Raw genomic sequence first — 4,678 nt, 5'->3', positions numbered from 1 at the left:
GATTTATACAATTAAGTAATTTATTTAATTTTATATTTTTAATTTTGTTTAAAACACAAAGCAAGTATATTAATATTTTTGCAATTATTATTTCTTCTCTTAATCTGTAATTAATTTCGTTTTTGTTCATTTTATGCCACATTTCTGTTTTTAACAAGCAATTTGTTTTGTAATAAGCTGCCACAGCTGTTGACACCTAGTCTCTCTCTGTCAATATAGTCTGTATATATAAAAATGAAAAAATATCTCTCAATATATGTCTATGCAAAACATAATATATTTATATATTTTCACATATTTTCCATCAATATTCGCTTATCACTTTCACTATTTAATCTTTTTGTTTTTCCTTTCATTGCCTTTCGCTTGAGTTCATTTTACATTTTGTGATAATAAAATTAATAATAAATATCACCAATTATTTTCTCATACGTATTGCTTGTTTTGGTTTTTACAATAATAATTATCGCAACCGCACTTCATTCGATTGATCCATTAAAAATTATTGTAATGAATTCGGTGTTCACCACTTAATTGAACCATTCAAAAGAGAATTTTCTTTTTCTATCATAATTACTTTTCCAATTTGATTGCATATGTGTTTTTTTTAATATATTTTTTTTTTTTTTCAAATATATAATTGTGAAAAATTCTCTCTCTATGAAAAAGTTGAAGTTAATTCTCAGACGACCGAAAAAGCCACATAAATAAAGAGTTATTTAGGAAAATCGTAATCCAAAGCGAAAACATATAAACTTAATCTTATATTTTTATAAGTTGGGAGAAACTAATTCAGAGTCATGCAGAGGGACGTTAATTGTGTGCACAGGGTATAAGGGGCTAGAGTCAGATGGTCTATCCGTTAGTCCAATTATCGATGACTCGTTCGAGCATTTCGACTGGTAATTGTCGAATGACACGCAGGATTTTTTGTTTCAATCGAAGCGAGATTATTCGCATTGGCTTTAGACTTTACAAAAAAAAAAAAAGTCTAGCCGTGTGATATCATACGATCTTAGCTTGGATCGACCGGCCCAAAACGTGAAATTTTCTATACACCGCAATGTTCTCCCAATAAATATTCATTGACTGACGCAATGTGTAGGAAGTGGCGCCGTCTTGTTGAAACTAAATGTCGTAGAGGTTGCGGGCTTCAATTTTAGGCATCAAATAGTCGATATACCAATGATTCCACCGGCTCAAAAACGACAATAAACCGTTGTTTTTTCAGGATGAAATGACAGTTCTTGAATCTCTTCAGCTTACTTTTCGTTCCAAATGCGGGAATTTTATTTGTTTACATACCAATTGAACCAAAAATGAGCCTCATTGCTGTACAATATTTGGCATTGGATCTTGGAATTTGTGAAGAGCCTTTTCACCTTGACCGATATTTTTGTTATACGGTTAGACGTCCAGATAACCACAAGAAGCAAATATGAAAAGGCACTATCAAATTTCGCCATTCTTAGATGAGAGGTGTAAATCATTGAAAGCAGTAAGTTCTTTTTGGATATTTCCACTGATTCAACATAATAGATCCTACCGAGTGTAGGAGTGGTGCAAGTCCGATTTTGTAGCTTTTCGAACTTTATCACAAGAATATCAAGTGTTGATGTTGTTTAGTTCATACTTATCGAATAATTGCGCAGATATGAGGTTTCAATTAGAAGTGGACGATGCCACGCCTACTGATGTATTTTATATGGATTACATTGAAGCCTGCTTTACTATTTCTCTATATGGTTAATGTTTCCGAAACTTTTCTAGGAATGGTTAACGGGTTTAGGTATTGTATAAGGAGTTGGCGTGTTTATTATCTACTTTTGCCGATACTGAGACTCTATGACGACATGCTAGAAATAAAGACTTCCACTAAATTTGTTTCATATAACTTTACTAGTTTATGAGACATGTAGTATACTGCTCACAGAACATTATCAGTGTTCACGTATCCAAAATTTGTAAAAAATAATGTTAATTAAAAGTTTTTTAACCAAAAACAAATGCCACAAAAATTTGATCACTCCGAAAAACTCCGAAAGTTTCCGAAATTCCTAAATTACTAATTTTCCAACTAGAAGTATTCAATCAGCGAGAATATACTCGCCTCTTCTGGTTCATATATAAATTTTAATCTCAGACGATGAAAGAGAGGCATACCGATGCAAGATGCTTCGCGTGCCACGCCTGTCGACTGCTGGAATTGCACAAATATTTTTGCTCCCTACTTACTTGAAGTGACTAAAAATACTATTAGCAGTAACAACAACAAGCGAAAAGATTTTTTAATGGTGCGCCCATTAAAAGCAAGTGGCAATATTGTCAAATGTGGCACGTGACTCACACTAAATTGCGCACAGCGCAAAAAATTGGCACCTCACATCGACGGAGTTCATCGAAGGCAGCGGCAATGGAAAGCAGCCAAGCTTAGAACTTATTGTTGTTGGTATTTTGAAAAAACTAGCGAATAAAATGTATATTATTATTCGAAAAGCCTAATGAAAAATGCAATTTCTATATATTATTATATTATACAAATAAAACAATCTTCAAATAGTTTAAGTGCTCCTTTTAAAACGCAATACACATATATTTTGAAAATATTTTTTGCTCCGAAACTTTTCGGAATTAAGTATTTATTGCCATTATGAAAATATGGTCGGTAATAAATGTAATCCCGTAGAATATTATTACCCGAAAAGCCTAATAATAATACAATTTCTATATATTAATTAAACTTTTAATAATTTGAGCATTGGTAGCACTCATTTTCTTATAAATTGAATATGAGGTTCAACAATTTGGTTTTACCAATGGAGTCCGAACTACGTAGTGTGAACACTCTTGAGTTAATTTAACAAAACTTATGCTCGAAAAAGCATAATTATCTTTTAAAAATAAATTTTTAAACTTCATATATGTATATAAAGTTAATACTCCGAAATTTAGGAGTTGACTCCGAAAACTAGAATTTTAATTATCTTTTAGAAATCAATTTTTTAACTTCAGATTTAAAAAATAAATACTCCCAAAATTAATAGTTGACTGCGAAAACACAGACTTCATCTAGCAATAAATTTGTAAACCAAAATCACACAAAACCGTTTAAAATTCATAATAGAACTAAGAATACGCACACATATATGAAGAGGACCAAACCTTGTCTATCTGCCTTTAATGCGTCACATCTCTGTTCACTTCATTAGAACTTTCTATTCCTTTGGCAGAAAACTTACTTGTAAAAGCAATAATAAATTTATCCACTTAAGTAGACACGGTCTTGAAACTGAATAGGGCATAATGTTATTATTTTATCTCAAGTAGATTACGACAGTCTAAGTTATTTATTCCAGTTGTTTATACGGGTAGCCACTCTCTATTTATCCTCATGAATACAATAGTCGTAGTGGTTATGAGAGCTTAATATTTAAGCTCTCTTCTTATAATCTTATCTTCCCATGCCTTGAAGCTCACATATTTATGGTAGCAATTTCCAATTGATATGAAGTAATTTTTTCGCTCTTCAATTTTATCTAAATTTAGTCTCTCTGAAATATGCTATTGCTTTCTTTAGATCTTCATATCAAATAACTGTTGTCAACATATTGTTGAAACACACATGTCAATACATTTCGGCACATATTCTAGTTTCCGGCTGCAATGGCATTGTTCTACTCAACATTTCCAATTAAGTGAACAAATCTAGACATAATACAAATTCAATTTCATGAAATTCTATTTTCATAATTATGTTTTCTCTTATTTTCATTCAATTGCAGGTAACGAATGAAGTACTGTTATGCATTTGATTTTAGTTGAACGGATTATGCTCTGCTTGAAAGAAAAAAGTAAGCGAAGATAAAATGCATTTTATTGATTCTAATTAAGAAGAGAGTAGAAATTTGTGAACATTTATTTAAACAAAGTAAAGAAATTGGGTAAATGTTTAATTGCTCAGGTAGTTAATAGACCGCCATCTAAGAAATGCGATGACCGAAACGATGAGTAGGTCCTTGAAGCCACTACGCCGGGGCCTTAAATATGGTTACTTGTAGAGCTAGATTCCAGCATAGGAAAATTCACCAAGCTACCTGGCTGCTTTCGGATCGAAATGCTGCTAACCAGATCGATCATGTTGTGACAGATGGAAGACAAGTCGTTTGACTTGGACCACCATCTTGTTGGTAACCGGAGCATAATCGTGTACAACCTGCTGAGGTAATCTAGTGACTAATGCCTAGATCATAACGAAATTATGGAGGGAACACTTCTCCAATCTGCAGAATGGCAGTGAAGGTATAACACTAGGATATGGTGAACCCGATTGCCCAATCGATGACGATGGAGCAGAGGTTCCATTGCCGATCATGAAGAAGTACAATAACACTTACCCTTCTGAAGAACAACAAAGCGCAGAGAGTTGATGGATGGTCGGATGGTCGGATGAAAGCCGGCCCGATGATTGGGACCCAAGAGTGATCTGCCCAATCCATAAAATTTGATCCACGCCAATTACCATGGACCTCCTTAATATCGCATCTAAAATTTTATCGAGTGTGGCTTTAGAACTGGAAATCTACTATCGATCAGTGTTTCACTATACGCCAAACCTTGGAAAAAACCCACGAAAAACTGACGTTGACCAACATCAAAAGCTCCGTCAATATCGGACCTC

At 33.3% G+C, this 4,678-nt stretch overlaps 1 long non-coding RNA gene across 1 annotated transcript in view; it reads left to right on the top strand.

Moving 5' to 3' along the window:
- Window positions 1-3,862, top strand: part of LOC108969004 — an 18,988-nt gene extending 15,126 nt beyond the window's left edge. The window contains exon 3 of the long non-coding RNA XR_001993372.1: window positions 3,783-3,862. This is a non-coding gene — a long non-coding RNA (uncharacterized LOC108969004). The remainder of the gene's footprint in view (window positions 1-3,782) is intronic.
- Window positions 3,863-4,678: the final 816 nt, after the last annotated feature.

The sequence above is a fragment of the Bactrocera latifrons genome, unplaced genomic scaffold, assembly GCF_001853355.1.
Source record: "Bactrocera latifrons isolate USDA-ARS-PBARC rearing strain unplaced genomic scaffold, ASM185335v1 scaffold_237, whole genome shotgun sequence".
In the NCBI taxonomy this organism is placed as follows: domain Eukaryota; kingdom Metazoa; phylum Arthropoda; class Insecta; order Diptera; family Tephritidae; genus Bactrocera; species Bactrocera latifrons.
Note: the sequence above shows the minus strand (reverse complement) of the source record. Positions and strands in the feature narration are given on the sequence as shown.